At 39.1% G+C, this 16697-nt stretch overlaps 1 pseudogene; it reads left to right on the plus strand.

The window, feature by feature from the left end:
* Positions 1 to 647: 647 nt before the first annotated feature.
* Positions 648 to 15589, plus strand: LOC137136096 (DNA-binding protein SMUBP-2 pseudogene; annotated as a pseudogene).
* The last annotated feature ends 1108 nt before the right edge of the window (positions 15590 to 16697 follow it).

A 16697-nucleotide genomic window follows, 5' to 3' on the forward strand; every position in this document is an offset into this window, starting at 1 on the left:
CTATAAGACATTTACACTCATTTAGAATCGTTTAACTCAGATATATAACAGAGAGAACTTTCATTGTATGCTTGTATTGAATTAGTACTTGTCCATGTAGCACTGGTCCAATACAGGCTTGTAACATGACCTGACATTGCAATATGTACTGTGCTGATTTCACTGAAGAAAGACCAGGAACAATTTTCACCACAATCCAAACTTTTGTGATTGAGCAATAATAGAAGAAAGAAAAAGTCATAATTTCGATGTGAAAGAGTTAGAGAGTGATAAAAGTATTAAACAGAAGGAGAAATCACTCTAATGCTTAAGATCCTACATTTTATCATACTGTCACTTTTATTTGAATATCTGATGTATTAAAGCCTCACTAAATGCAAGGAATTAAAATCAGAATAAACCTGATCCCTTTCACTAACTGGCTCTTAATGTGTCTTTGTATTTGTCTCAGGTGGAGGAATTCTGATGTGATGCACCTCCCAGCTGTGATGGGAGCTACACATGTAGTATAATGGTGTGTGTGTTCGTGCGTGCGTGCGTGTGTATGTGTGAAAATTAGATAACTGACTCTTGCCAGCATCAGTGTTCAGTGGTTCTGAGGGGTAAACTCCTTATACACAGACACATACACACTCATACAGTGGACAATGAAGGCTGATGATAGTGACGGGGGCATGGATGAGCTGGTGAGAGTGTCAGAGGGTGTGTGTGGTTGGCTATAGTGCATTTTGTTGTAATGGTGTCCCAGTTGTCTTGTCAGAAATCAATGGGAACCAGGAGATTCTGTGAGTATGGGGAGGTCAAGGCTTCGTCTGCCTAAATATTTCATTCTGGTGCTTTTAAAGACGAGCGCTGCCCTCTTTTTTTTTTTTTTTTTTTTTTTTTCCCTGCCGTGAGTGCTTGCGGATACAAATGCACACAATTCATGTTCTTTATTTTGGGTTTTACTGTAAATGCCTCTCTCACACACGAAACACAAACGAGGCAGGCTTAAAGCACAGAAACACACACACACACAAACACACTGTTACGTTCATGCTTTGGACTGCACTGCCATCCTGTCCATCCTGGCTCAGGTCAGGGCTGGGCTGAAATCAATATTAATCAATTATTAAGACCTTGGGTATCTGAGCAACTATATTATAAAAATCCAGAGCCAGTGGGTCGAGCTGATGGATATAGTCCACTCCATCTGTGCTCTGTGGAACATTGAAATATCTGATTTGGCCAAGTCTGGGTGAGCTGACAGTCTTGTACTTTTTAACCTGCATCTCAGGATTTTCAAATGATTTACTTTGAGTTCGATGTGAAAACAAAAGGAGCTAGGGTTGAGCAAAGGCAGTGAATGACCTTGACTAAAAGTTTGAGATGAAAAAGAGCAGGAGAGAAACTGGAGGGCATGAAAATGTCCAAATGATATGATACTAAGTTGAGAGTTTCTTTTGACAGTTACTTGTTGAGTGGTGTTTTCCTACATACAGTAGAATCAACTCTTTGCATAATTGACTGATAACATGAACATTGAGTAAAGTTAGTGTTATTTGCCACTTAAATAAAAATGTAAGACCTTGAGCCCCTATGTCCCTTAATTTTTATGTCTTTACCATTTTCTTGTCTTTCTTTTAGTCAAGTGCTAATACATAATAGCTCTTAAACTTAGAAATATGACAGTGACAATAGTTCAGGAGTCACAAGTTGCCCCTTGGCTTTTATATAGAAATATATGAAAAATACCTACATGCCAGTAAAAGTACTGAATTAAAAATTCATTTTTAAAGACAATTTCTTTGTCACAGGAAAAAAAACTGTACAACAGTTTTAATCTTTTAATCAGTTTTAAAATGCAACACATTTGACAGGTTCTGCAGTCCCACTCGGACATTGCAATGTTATAATCGCAACTCAATGATTTTGATTGGTTCGATTATGGGCCGGCACTATGGTAAAGCTGTTGGCCTTGGTGGTGGAGTTGTTAGTGCTGCGCCCTCACACCTAAAAGGTTGTGGGTTCGTGTCCCTGACCGACCGTTGCCTTTCTGTGTGGCGTTCGCATGTTCTCCCCGTGCTTGCCGTCTTCATGTCTCTCTGTGTAGGCCCTGAGATATACGAGTGACCTATCAAGGGGGGACCCGGCCTCTTGGCACAGATAATGGCTTACAGATATTGGATGGGTGCACGGTTCAGTCGCCACAAATTTGCTGCAAACTGACCTACAATCTGTACTGTCCCTGAATACATCAAGCCAGCGGAGGTCATCACTTTAAAATAACATGATGGGTAAAATGTTGGCTAAATCATGGCAAAGGAAAGCTAAGTGATCAGGAATTTGTGCTGTTGCCATTGCAACAATGCACCATCCGTGAATTCTGTGTGACCTTAAATTTGAAAACATCCTAATAATGACATTACATGCATCAGTCAAAAAACAAAACAATTCAGGCACATTAGGCCACAAAATTCACATCTGTGGAATACTGAAGGGACTGAATAAATTCAAAAATGTAACCAAAGTTATCTAGGTGCTTTGTCCAATCCCTTTCCGTTACATGCTGAGGCTTAGGATACCTGTTAGCATCGGTGATTGACGCTTGGAGCTGTCAGTGTAGTTTGTTTCAATGTAATTTTGCTTCTAACTTAACCCTAAAGTTTTTGTGCCAAGCTCTAACGCAGTTTTTCTGTTCCTGGCCTGTCAAAAGCTGACACTCCAGGACGTCCAATACTGATGCCAAAGTGCACCTGCAGTGTCAATACTGGACACAGTTTGTCCCAGGGCATTAAATAGTGGTGCTGCTGGAGCGTCCCATAGTAACACCAAACACTACCTGTGGCATCAATATGATATATCATTGGATGTACAGAGCGGCACAATTTGACACCTTAAGCATCAATATCTGACTGTGGGATAAGAACAAACTACTCCGAACTGTATACACAGTGTTGCGGGAGACAGGAGACAGACAAGACAAAGCACCTTGACAGAGGCTGTTGCATCCAGATTTGTTACAAGTCCTGAAAAAAGTCGAGGAGAGTTAGATTAAATAGACATGGTTTGTGGTAACATTAGTGTCTCAATCTCAAAGCTGTAGAAGGATGCTTGCCTGTTTGGATGCCAAATTGTGTGTATCTTACTGTGAACACTATTTATTTAGATTTGTTCTTTAACCTGACCAGTTTTGCTCTGCTTGGTTCTGGTCTGCATTTCTTGATATTTGTCTGTAGCAGAGTCGACCATCAACCCCTCTGCCCACTAGTACATTTTGGCTTTCTTCATATAACATTATTTTATTTAAGCCTTTTAAACCAAATGGAACTAAACACATGATCCTCAGTGGGAAAACACACTGACGTGTTTGTGTCCCTAATAAAGTCTATTTTTGGCAAATGTTGCTAATTGCGTTTCATATATTTGAGATCTTCTTCTTGGCTGGAGTATAATGTTTGCTGCCGACCACTGCCAGCCTTGTCTTTACACTAACAAAAGACATGTTAGGGTGGGGCCACGGTGACCCAGATGGGCTTTACTCAAATGAATGCCAGTTCATCTGAAGTGTCATCAGTAAGACAGACAAACACACACACACACACACAGACACACACACACTCACAGGAAGGCTATGCCTTGGTCGATGGGCCCCTGGGCTTGTCTGAAAAGGCGTCACATCTGAGAAGCATGTCATTTCAGCCTGATGAGCAATCTGCCTCATCAAAAGTCTTTTATTCCAATCAATAAGGCTTTTGGCAAGGGAGCTCTGTCCAGTCCTCATTGTAAACTGCACTGTGTGTGAGTATGTGTCGTCACATGTAGGAAAAAGGTGATATACTGTAAATCACACTGTAAATCAGTGTGTGTACTTTGTGTTTTACATATGTAATTACTTAGTAATGGATGTTACAAGCGTCTGGGGTCAGATCAAAACAGCTTCAGTTTTACCTATGGTTATGTGTATTTGTTACTGAAAACGAAGAAGGAAAAAAGAATAAACTCAGTACCTGTTGCAGAGGTGACAATATTTTTCTCACTCAAAAACCAAGAAAATAACAAAACACAGCACCAAGGATTTTTAGAAAGACTGTAAGACACTAGCAAATAATAAAATTACAAATATTTATCCAGCCTAAACCTGTTATGTAATTAAGTTCTTCATTCAGAGCCCTTTCATTTATCTTTGTTTTAAATTATTCAAATTACAGTTTGGCACACCTTATTTTCCCATAGGTACCTTTTTGAAATGATGAAACTCCTGATTCTGGACTAAAAGGTGAAGCTCTATTTATTCACAGGGCATGAATATAAATCTTTTAAACTGACTTCTGATACTGATGTAACATAATGTAAATAATGGATTTTCACTGTAATGAAGTCTGTCGTATTAACCAAACAGCAAATCAAACTGTTGTTCTCAGCAAAACGTCCATGTCTTAAAGGTTATGAATATTTGTGGCATGTCAACAAGCTAAAATTTCCATCTATTATCTGTAACTACTTATCCTGTTCAGGGTCGCAGGGGATGGAGCCTAGGCGGAGTACATGCTGGACAGGTTTTGCAGTCTGACTCAGGGCCAACACAGAGAGACTTAAGTCCCTTTCAGACATGCACTGGGATTCTGAAATTCTGCTGACTTTGTCAGAAAGGGGTGTATGTGTAAACCCAAATGTTTAAGTGAGACAAAGCTGACGTTATCCAGACTGGATCCTTCGAGCGTGAGTTCATGCCTGCAGAACGTTGCAGTCCGCCATTGTCAGGTTGATTAAAAGTGAACAAATGGGTGTGTTGATGACATTTCTATCATTGTGTCTTGTAATCGAGTGAATGAACCTTTTTTTTTTTTAATAACAAAACACTTTCCCACAGCCTAAGTTTTCTATCATGTTATGCACTGAATTCAAGTTGATTTTCACACGTGAGGACGTTTCCTACTCGGCAGTCTCCTGCTGTGTGTTACGCGTTTGAAACGTAACTGCGGACAACCGACAATACAGACCGATCATTCACATCTACGGACGATTTAGAATCACCAGTTAACGTAACCTGCATGTCTTTGGACTGCAGGAGGAAACCTGGGAACTGGGATTCAAATATATATATATAAATATATATATATTTCACTAGAAAGGTGAAACTTTCAGCCGGCTGGTGGCATGAGATGAAAAGTCAGAGAACTCTTTCCACATTGGATGCATCCATGGTACCTCATGATGGAGCTAGAAGAAAACACAGTGGATCACGACTTTGAAATGTGAATATACAAGATTTGTTGATAATCCAGATCACTACCCCTGTTTTTACTGGCTGAGTAGAACTCTCCATGATCTGTATTTGTAAAATTGAAATTCTCCTTTATCTTCTTTGTTATATGGGTGAAAAAAAAGTGGCATTTTTGTATATGTGTCAATACCTGACTAAGTATTATTCACCAACAGTCTTAGCCTGTTGGCTGTGATGAGATGTGAATTAATCTCTCGTCATCCCGCAACTTCCACAGGGAGGTGGCTAATTAATCTAATAAAAACACTACACATTTTCCAGGGGTAACTTCAATTGACTTGTCAATGGTCTACGTCAGTAAATCTAAGAAGTATTAGTGGGAAGAACATACAAAGTGGGTGGGTGGGTGTACGAAAAAAAGTTTAAAATACATTTGAATTATTTTCCTCTTACAAGTGAACTTCTAAAAGAATTTCCACAGAGGCCAAAAATACAAAGAAAATTTACAATCTTTAATCTTTGGCTTCCTGAACTGGAACTTGGTTTTTCCTTACCTCTTCTTCTCACTAGATATAAGTGGTTCTTTAACCCAGATCTTAACTCAGTTCTTTAAATCTTTAAGTAAAATATAGACAATGTACTCACTTACTTTTACTTAAGTAGAAATTTCAGTGGGTACTTGAGTAAAACTTTTTATTGGGTACTTAAACTTCCGCATCCTGATTACAACACTGACCCCCTATTTGATAGGTGCCTGGAACTGAACTTGAAGAATGACACCGTCTTCCTGCTACTGTATATTCTTCAATGCACCTCTTGGTTTGCCTCCCTCTCTTCCTCTGTCACAGCCTCTCCCTGTCTGCCTTCCTGCCTCATCCTGCTAATGTTATTAGCGCTGGCTGATGCTTTAATAAATTAAGCTTGATTAAGAAGATTGTCACCCTTTTGATTCTAATGGGGTCTTAAACAAACTCTGTCATGATAGAATAATCATAAAAAAAACACAGTGTAGGAGAGTGGAATGTGTGTGTCTCTGTATGGTGTGTGTGTGTATCTCATCACTGCTTCTGCTTGTGTTGAGAAGTGAGATCTGTAATGTGTGTGTATCTGTGTGTAAGGATCCATTGATACGGTTTCTTCACTGGGGAGTGTCAGTCTCAGTGTGTGTGTGTGTGTGTGTGTACTTTGCAAAGGCTCTTCTCCTTCAACCATTAAGCTTCTTCCTCTGGTTTCTCCCTATGGTGGTGTAATGACCAGCAATCAACTCTGAGTGTATCTCCATTAAAAGGCCTTTTCATTCCCACTCTGCACCAAGGCAAACTGCTCTGTTAGAAAAATTATAACACACAGGAGGCATGGCTACCTCTCTAGTTATTACAGATCTATAGTTGTTTTCTTAAATCCACAACGCACCATAATGGTTATAGTATTTATTCTAGATTCTATTTTTTTTTAGGTTATTTTCTTTGTAAAAGTGGGTTATGCCATATTATATTATCGGATATGATATGAATGAAGCAATACCAAAAAAAATCATGATACAATATTGAAGATGACTTAAAAAATTGTTGCACCTTCTTTTGTTTATGCACAAAGCCTCCTTTAATCATTCTAATGGTTTCCCTGAATCATTTTTGTCTTGACTAAAACGTTATTTAAATCATTGATTGGTGAAGACAAGGTGGAACTTCTCTACCTATCTACTATGGCAGCATCACTGACCTACGGCGACATTTTTTAAAGTGATGACTGAAAGCCAAAACAAAGTGTCCAACTCACAAACAGAAAGACCAGGGACCAGGGATCCTCACAACCTGGCGCATGAAAAGTAAAACTCAACACAGGTTTACATTCTCTAATTGGGCTAATATTTGTTTCCTTTCAGGCTGGTTGAATACTTGTCTGGTGTTTAGCTGGCGCCTGTTCCAGAACTGGGGGTCCAATGCTGTGCACGATACCAAGTACGTTACTACGTTACACGTTAGGTAAACTGTTATTAAAAAACACTGCTAAAGTTTCTTAACTTACCTGACCAAGCAGAAGGCAGCCTGCATTTAAACTGGCTTGAGATGTAAGATTCAAAAATATCAAATGTGTGGTGATAATCTGGTCTCTGGCACTGCTACTTGTCGGTAACAATAAGTTGCTCCTGCTCGAATGCAGCAAAATGTTTGTTTGAGAGTTATCAGCATGGTAGCAGTAGCTCACAGTTTTACAAATTCTATACAATATCCAGGAAATCAGATATTTCTTATTAGAATTGGACTAATTATTTGCATTTGGTTGCGGGTTTTTCTTTAAGAAGCCACACCATCTAGCACCTTAAAGCTTTGGTGTGCTTTACACAAGGTGTTCATGAAAGGGTGTAGGTTGACTGCAGAAAAGGTAGGGTCATTGGACAAAATTGTAGGGCTGCAAACGTTTGATACAATACGTATTAATTGTTGCGATTGCTATCAAAAGTCAAACAGGTCATGATTTGTCCTATTTTTCCTGCTGTTTGGGTATTTGAAACTTTTTAAATTAATTCTATGTTTTTACAGTCAGAATTTATAAATGTTGCTGCAATGGGCACTTTCCATTAATTGAACGCAGCTCCATGTGCCAAGGACGCATTAGGACGGTGCTGCCGACTGCTATTTTTTCATAGTTTGTTCTTAAACGGCATTTTGTAGGGTGAGAAATCCTCCAGTGTGCATTACATATTATAAAAGATAAAGAAACGGCCAATCTAATTCAAAATTAAATTTTTTTTTTACCACTCCCTGTAATTTCTGGGTCCTTGCAATCTGGAAAGGACATAAAACTTTTAAACACGATAGTATGCTGTTTTTTTTAAATTTAGGCTTGAGTCTGGCTCCTTTATTTCCCTTAGTTTATTTGTGCTAAGCTAGGCTAATCATCCCTGTGTCAAGTTAAGGAAGTTTTCCTGAAGTGTAACCTCAGCCTTGTAACTATTTAAACTCCGCATTTTTTCTCAAACCAAACACTCTAAAACAGAATTGTTTCTTTTACTGCACGGGGATTCCTATTATTTTAACGTCGGCCATGGAATCGAGGTGATTGGCAGGCCTTTGGTCTTGTTCTTTTAACCTCTTGACCTCTTCTCCAGTGTGGTTTCATAGTTTACTAGAGGATTTTCAAGGAATTTGTCAACATTACATTAAAAATGTATTCCAAGGGCAACCACACACATGCTGTACTATATCCCTGCTTTTCAGAAAGAATAGTGCCCATTTGAAGTAAGTGGAGTGTCTACGCTAATATACATGTATTTTACTCACTGCATGTTACACTAATACTAGTGTTCAAATGGGAAAATAACCTAATAGGATGAAGGGATGATTTCAAAATGTGTCAGTATATCTTTAGTGTATGAAGAGAAGCTACACAAACCAATGATCTCCATCGGTTTTACTTAGCAAACTCTACGGTAAAAGTGTTAACATTATACAGGATACGGAGCAAGAAGTGCACATTCAGTTGGATGCAAACGTTTGCGCGCCTTTATTTTGAAATGGTAACAGAGCAACATTTGTTTTTCATTAACATAATATCCAATGCACATTCAGTTATAATTCATCTTTTTTTGTTATACACTCCTTGACCCTTTTGTTACTTCTGAAAATGAAGGAACATTTCTAGTAGCTCAATGTGCATTAAATGTTATGTATTCAAAAGTATAATATTTTACTCTTAATTTGAAAAATACTACCAACTGTATTGGAAATACCTTGGCCGACCTACTTTCCTTAGGTAACTGGTGCAGGTAAGTAATCCTAGCATTTTGCAAATGCATGATTTGAGAGGTACTTCGGCTGGAAAATAAACACATACAGGAAACTTATCTAAACTTGTTAAAACGGGATATAACATGAAACTTTTACTCTTATAGGCCAGGCCACAATCAATAACTTATCTTCACCAAGTCCTGGGTCTAAACACAACCACAAAAAGGTTAAAATTATGTATGTATCCTCTTAGAACCTGGTGTCCACATGCGTGTACATCACATTTTGGGTTATATTTCCATAGTAGTTAATTCTACTTAACTGAGACCTCTTTGTTAAGTATATGGACACTAATGGACACACACACAAATTAGAGCTATTTCATGATGGGAGGTCCTGTCAAACACACAGAAACAGCCGAGGCAGTCATCTATATGTGGGAAGCTGTCCTTTGCAAACCTTTTCTCAAAGTGCATTCAGAATTGTTTTAACTTTGCTTGGTGCTATATTGGCAGGATATTTACTACTGTTATGATAAAATTCCAATTGTGTAGTTGCTCCATGTTGCATAGCAATTTTTCCTCCGGGAGGAAAATTCATCATTGCAGAAAATCTTTTTGCTTTGTCGTCCTTCTTCCTACCACCCAATAACAATTTAACTGACAAAAAAATCTCACATGGAGTCAGACACAGATCTAAAAAATGTTTTGTTGGTGTCACCAGACTGGGTCACAGGCTTAACATGAGGTGGCACATTTGGAAAATGATTTAACAAGCTTTAAATTGAATTTAAAAAATAAAATAACCAATGAAAAAAATTCTATTGTGAAATATGTTTGAAAGCAACTTAAATGTACATAATAGAATTTTATTTATTTATATTGATGGTGATTTCTTTTTTCTTTTTTAGCTTTCGTTTTGGTTAGTTTTCCTAGTGCTAAAAGTATCACCAGCTTGTCAGGGCCACCCCAGCTTATAGTAGGCTATTAGTGATGCACCATGGTTCCTAAACAAGGATAAAATACAAATAAAATGTGTGTGTTTCTGGGAATTGCTGATTGTTGCATTGTGGTACTGAATTGCAATTGTGGGTTTTCTTTGAGTCAACTTTCTGAAAAGAATGGATGTTGATCTCAATCAGGGCACCTGATTAAGTAAAAGATAAAAAATGACTCCAACGTGCCTTGATAGCCCAGGCCATCTGTCTTCTCGGGTTTTCTTCTCTGGTGTCATTCTTTCTACTTTGTCACCCTTTCTGTTTTTGGTAATATTTGGATCAACACTCCTGCGCATTACTTTTCTTTTTTTTACCTGCATTCATAATCTGTACATATCTGTGTGTATGGCTCTACATCTCTATGTGTGCACGTATATGTCTGTCTCATTTTTATCTGCTTACCTCATTGTCTCAAGCCAACCCCGGCCATCACACTCAGTGGCCCTGTCAGGTTTTATTTTAACTCACTTTAGTTATAACTTTTAGATTTTATTTATTTAGAAAAACTAATATTGAAAACCCAACTTTTTAAATTTGAAAAATATTTTTAATTGATTAATTCAGTTTTATTTGGATAGTGCCGATTCAAAACAAAGCCATCTCAAGGCCCTTTACAGAATAAAGTCAAAGTATTAAAGTGATAAATTTAATATTTGTAATATATCTAGTTAGGGTGGGAAATATAATATGATTTAATTCTCCACTCTGGTATAAACTGATCTTAATGGGCCTTTTCTTGTTTGCTTTTAGCTGCCAGAGTCTCAATTGTTACGTCTGACTTTAATCACAAGGGAGCAGTATATTGTAGTAGTGTAGGATTTTTATTACTACCTCAAGTACACTGTGGACCTTTTTCTTCCTTCCATTTCTTTCTTTGTATAGAGAAACTGGAGTTGTGTGTGAAATATTTGTCAGGACGCCTTCTGATCCATAGGAGCAACTCTTGAAATAGCACCTGCAGATGTCTGTTCAAATGGCACCCAAGTGCTGGTTCCCAGGCTTTTTTTGAAATATGCAGAAATAGCGCCCCCATGTCTGCAGGTGTCTTTTGACATTGCACTATGATTCCCGGTCATAAGAAAAATGATATCCACACCAGTTTATGATTGTGAAATTATGAAAGTTAGGGTTATGTTTACACACAAATACAATCGAGGTTGAGTTTTAAAACCGAAGTGAGTAGTGTTATTACATAAAAGAGATTTCAAACATTTAAATCTGGTATGTAATGTGTCTGATTGCAGTACAGTGGGAAAAAATGTTTTTATCATTTTAGCTTTTTTTTTTTTTTCCATCAATGGATTGGCAAAATGTTACCCTAATGTTTTCAGATGATAATTGGGTTGGTAAAATTTGCTTTGCATGAGTTGTCATACTGTCACGCTTACATATGACAACAAGAATCGGCAGGCTTTGACCTGAATCAGTCTACTTTTTGTCAGTTCAATCTGGCAACAATGCATCCAAGTCATGTCTTCATGGAAGAGAACTCCTAAGATGAATCATTTAAAAAATTGCAGAGAGATGCTTTTGTCTGACTCTTACCTGTATTTCCAGGGTGTATTTTCACCACTCTCCATCAGTCAGTGTGTGTATGCCAATGATTCTCTTTATGGTGTGTTGTGCGTCTGGATGTGTATTTTTGCAACTGCCACCTCCCTCCCTCTTACTACCATAAACGCTCCCTCACTACCCTATTCCCTCTCCGACTCTCTCTCTCTCTCTCTCTCTCTCTCTCTCTGATATACATAGCAATGACCCCTGTCTCAGTCATCCAGGCACCATGCTGTGAATTCCATCTAAGCAGAAAAACAAGTGGAGATTGTTATGCAAATGGGTATGTGGTGGGCCTTGTGCAGAAGGAAAAAAAATGGTGTTGTTTGTATCCTTATGTGTGTGTGCTGGGAGCCAGTGAGGAGAGAAAATAGAGGGAGGAAGATACAGAGACAGAAACAGCAAGACAGAGGAGAAAAGGGAAATATCAAAAGAGAGACAAAAAAGAAGGCAAGTGAAACATGAAGACGCAGCAAGCACGGACAGGATAAGATGAAGTTTTGAATGTATGTTTAAAGAAATAAACCCTTCTATAGGCAGAATGGTATAGCCCATACCATATGCAGTGAGGTATTCTCACTGATCTCTGTGTGTGTGGGTGCATGTGCATCATGTAAATAATGCTCCTCTGGTGTATATATTTGCATCATAAATCCTGTGTATGTCTGCTTGTGTGTGTTTTTAGAAATGATCACTGTCTTTCATTCTTTCTCTTTCTGTCAACAGCCATTGGAACACAGACAGACAGACAGACGTGGCACGGAAGGCTCGGAGGTAATGAAGGGAAGTAGCAGGTCAGTTACTGTTTGTTGTTGCACTTCATTGGGATCACATCAATCCAGCACTGCTTCACAGAGCAGAAAACAATGACTTCATTCACACACACGCGAACAAACACACACACACACACACACACGCACGCACATACAAATGCATTACAATTGCTGATAGGCTCGACGTGCAGAAGAAGATCTTGTCAACTGTAATAATAAATAGATTTTATAGGAGACTTACTTGCTTTTCCTAAAATGTTCTGGGAGAAATAAGATTGTCGGCACAGAAGGTTTAAAATGTGTTCGTTTAGGATGTCCAAACTGGAGCTGCATCTTGTACCCCACATGTTGTAGGGTGGTTGAATGTTGCATATTTAAAACCATTTTTCTCAGGAAAGATAGTGGTTTTGTTGAAATTTGAAAACATTAAAACAAAAGAATAAATGTTACAGTGAGGAAGCAATTAGATACTCAGAGACAGTGTATAAATGCATACATACACTAACGTTTGCCTGACAGACTCCATGTTCTGTTAGCTCCTCTAAACTTGTTTTGTCTATGTCTTCAGTAATGGAAACTAGCAAGCTGTAATGAACAGATAATCATGACTGACAAGATAAACATGATAGACTTTTGCAAGGGAGCAAGTAAAAAAAATGCAAAAATTGTTGCAATTTTTGTATATTTGTATATACAAAAGTAACACAGAGAAACACACACACACACACACACTTTCTAATGCAAACTGTCAAATGTGTCTCTATGACTTAGAGATACTACACTAACGTTAGCCTGCTTACTTAATCTAACTCTCCTTGATTCTTTCAGCACTTGCAATAGATCTGGTGCAACAACCTCTGTCCACATTTATGTCCACATTTCAGTCATTCTGCAGCCGTGTTTTAGAGTAGATGTGCTTGTCACTTGTTGACTCATGTTGTTTGAGTTGCATTTCCTTTTTTCACATTTTACTGGATGAAAGTAACATTCAGGAACAAGTAGGGTAAAAACAGTGTAGGTCAAATTTGCATAAAAGTTCTGTTTTGGTTTTTTTTTGGGGGGGGGGGGGGGGTTGTCCTTTCCGCTTATCCTGTGAGTTCAGGGTCTCCACATCGGATCATTATCCGCATGTTGATTTCGGCACAGTTTTTATGCCCTTCCTGACGCAACCCTCCCCAATTTCTAGCGGGCCAGGACCGACTCTACACAGCTGGGGATGGGATGGGCTGTAGGGGGTTTAGTGTCTTGCCCAGAGACATCTAGCTGGGACCGGGGATCGAACCACTGACCAAACCACTGATCCTTCGTCTAGCTTTATAGAAGACGGGCTGTGTTGCCTTCGTCCGTGGACGACTGCCTTACCGACTGAGCTACATTCGCCCCCTTAGCATAAAAGTTATGTTAATTGTACAAGATTGCAAGGACCCAAAAATTACAAGGAATGGTCAGATTCACACTATTTGTTTTGATTGCAACATTAAAGTCTAAAGTTTTATGTTTGACACCAAAGATTTAGCATTTAAATGAAAGTATGTCAAGAAACAGTGGCTTTTCGGTCTTATGGTCTTTCAGTGTTTATTTTTATTTAATTTTAATGGTGAGTGTATGACGTAAATTAAGATGTGTATGTATAAGTGTACCGATGATGTCATCAATGACATCACATAACTGGTTTTGAAGTGTTCGCCTTTGAAGTTTGCCAACGCCGTTGTATTTACAGCTATCGGAGCTAACAAATGTCAGCGCGCCGCTAACGTATGTTAGCTCCAATAGCTAACATCAAACCTAGATGATTCCTAGAGAGAAGCTGTCACCTTTGCTGTGTCTCGGATAGAACTGGCTATAATTCATAAACCTCCTCATGGACTGGGAAATCCACCACATTGATGGAGATTATCCTGCAAGCAGTCAAACAAGGCCAAAAGGTCTTGTGCTGTGCTCCCACTACGTGGCTGTGGATAATTTAGGGGAAAGGATGGCTCATTGTGAGGCAAAGATCCTGAGGCTGGGTCACCCTGACAGACTGCTGGAGTCAATAAAGAAACATTCAGTGGATACCATCCTCGCTCATAGTGACAACATCAACATCATTGCTGTTATTAGCAAAGACATCGATAAAGCTTTTTTGGGAATAAAGACTTTGCATGAGAAAGGGGAGCGGGTGAATTCAAAAAGAGAAAGAGGTCGAAAACCAGAGAAGCAACAGCCAGGGTCTTAAAAAATGCAGATGTGTTATCAACCAGCACAAGTGCTTGTCGTGGCTGGTCTCTGAAGTTCCTGCCAGCAGAGCATTTTGATTGGGTGGTGATAGATGAGTGCGCTCAGTCCCTGGAGAGCAGCTGCTGGATCGCCCTGCTCAGAGCACACACACACACATGCATTCTGGCTGGAGACTAAAAGCAGTTACCTCCTAACATCAAATCAAAAATTGCTGCGTTAAAGGTTTGTCTCTCAGTCTTATGGAGAGACTAATCCAGATGTATGGGGATTCAGTGGTCCGTATGTTGACAGTTCAGTACCGCATGAACAGTGTCATCAGGGACTGGGCCTCCACACAGATTTACCAAGGAAAACTGACTGTGGAGAGACATTTGCTAAAAGATCTGCCTGGAGTCACCTGTGTTAATGAGACTAGCATGCCACTTCTTCTGATTGAAAGAAAGGGAAAATGGAGGTCACAGATGAGCAGTCCAAAGGCAATCAGTTTGAAGTAGACATTGTTGAACTGCACGTAAAGGCCCTAACCGAACCTGGGGTTGAAGTTAAAGACATAGCTGTTATTGCTCTGTACAATTTACAAGTCGGTCTTCTGCACCAAAAACTTTCTGCAGGGCATCCAGAGTTGGAGATAAAGTCAGCGGATTGGTTTCATGGAAGAGAGAAGGAGGCTGTGGTGTTGTCTTTAGTTGGGTCCAACAGAGAAAGTGAGGTTGGCTTTCTGGCGGAGGACAGAAGAATAAATATTGCTGTTACACGCGCAAGATGCCATATTGGTGCAGTGTTTGAAACACATACTGTCCATGATCATGCTTTTCTCAAATCCCTGTTTGATCCCATCACTGAGTTTGGCAAGTTCAGATGAGCATTTGAATACATTCAAGATATTGCGCCTCAGATCTACACCCGAGACCCCAAAGACACAAAGGCTACTAAGTCCACTCAAAGCTCCACATCTATTCAAACCAAAAAGTCAAAGATCAACCAAGTAATCAAGTAAGGCAAAGCAGGGACAGATGAAATCCACCATTCGTAAATGCAGCAAGGAGAATGGTGCTAGTTCAGAGCAGCACACAGCACTGTCCTGCACATCAACACTGACAGAGAAAGAGCAGAAAATTAACACACACACCCAGATCAGAGAACAGGTGGAAAAGTTTTTAAAGGACTTAAAACAGACTGAACTTCAGTTTCCGTCATGCTTTGACTCTCATGACCGCCTGCTGGTCCACTGAATTGCTGAGGAGCTGGGCCTCGTGCACGAGAGCAAAGGCAGATGTATCACTGTTTCGAGGCCCCTAGAGTCAACACCAGCTGAGAAGCTCACACAGAAAGAAGAGAAAACAAATCCCTAAAGAGAAATGTTGTGTCACCGTTTGTTCAATTTAAAAAGTTTACATTTGGAGAGAATGAGGAGGGAGCAACAGAAACAGGAAGAAAGCACTCAACAAAAAAAACAACAACAGCACAACATCACATTAACTCAGATTTTATTAAGTGTAAAGCATCTGTGCTAACACTTGCAAAAAAAGCAAAGCTGTCAAACAGACAGTATTGTATTAATCAATCAACAGTATTAATCAATGTATACATTGGATACAATAATTCCGCCCAAATAATACAGATAGATCTTCATGTACAGCAGCGCTAGAATCATCGATAAGACCCCAGTCCCTGCTTTTTACCTATAGATCTCACTGAGCTGACTTCAATTATTACCTCATCTAAAATAACAACCTGTCTGTTAGACCTTATTCCAACTAGACTGCTCAAGGAAGCTTTACCCTTAATAAAAAGTTTTGTATTAGATATCATCAATCTATCTTCGAAAACAGGGTATGTACCACAGGCCTGTAAGGTAGCTGTAATTAAACCACTACTTAAAAACCCTGTCTTGACCATTTATCAGCACTGAGACTGGAAAATAAAATTGTGATCAAAGGAACTGCTGGTTAAAGTCTTATCTATCAGATTCCAATTTGTTTCATGGAAATGATGAATCCTCCACACACACAAAGGTTAGTTCCCACAAGGCTCTGTGTTAGAACCAGTACTGTAATCAAGCTTCAAGCATGCCTACAAGAAATGAAGGCCTGGATGTCCCACAACATCCTACTTCTAAACTCAGACAAAACTGAAGTCCTAGTATTTGAGCCTAAAATCTCAGAAATATGATGTCCAACCATATTGTTACTGTACATGGCATAACTCTGGCCTCC

The sequence above is a fragment of the Channa argus genome, chromosome 1 (assembly GCF_033026475.1).
Source record: "Channa argus isolate prfri chromosome 1, Channa argus male v1.0, whole genome shotgun sequence".
Lineage (NCBI taxonomy): Eukaryota > Metazoa > Chordata > Actinopteri > Anabantiformes > Channidae > Channa > Channa argus.